We start from the raw sequence: 468 nt of genomic DNA, 5'->3' as shown, positions 1-468 counted from the left end.
ATTTAGTTTGCATCATTTGCATTTCTAGGAGAGTCTAGAGCATATAGGTTGCATTTACTTGCATTGGGAGCAATGATTTGAAATGCCTTGTAAAGAACATTACTTTGCACCTGAGTAGCTTATGCACCTCTCAAAAACACTTGTATGCTTCGAGCCTTGAAGACTCTTCCTGAAACTTGTTGATTGCTGAAACTCAGTCTTTGAAGCCAACTACAACCTAATTTGAACTGAACGAACTTAATGCATCTTGCTCATGGTCCCTTGTGTACTGAATCGTGGATATACACACTTGAGTTGTCACATCCTTTATGCCAATCTTTTTTGACAAACTCTAGTGGTACACCATTCCCAAAATCCCTTCCACCTTTTAAGCTTTTATTATTTGATGAGTGAGGCCTTTTCGGAAAGCCTTACATGTGCATAATGTTGAGAGTATCGGGAACGACAATGCTTGGTCTTCATTCTTGC

Source organism: Brassica oleracea, chromosome C7 (genome assembly GCF_000695525.1).
Source record: "Brassica oleracea var. oleracea cultivar TO1000 chromosome C7, BOL, whole genome shotgun sequence".
Lineage (NCBI taxonomy): Eukaryota > Viridiplantae > Streptophyta > Magnoliopsida > Brassicales > Brassicaceae > Brassica > Brassica oleracea.
Note: the sequence above shows the minus strand (reverse complement) of the source record.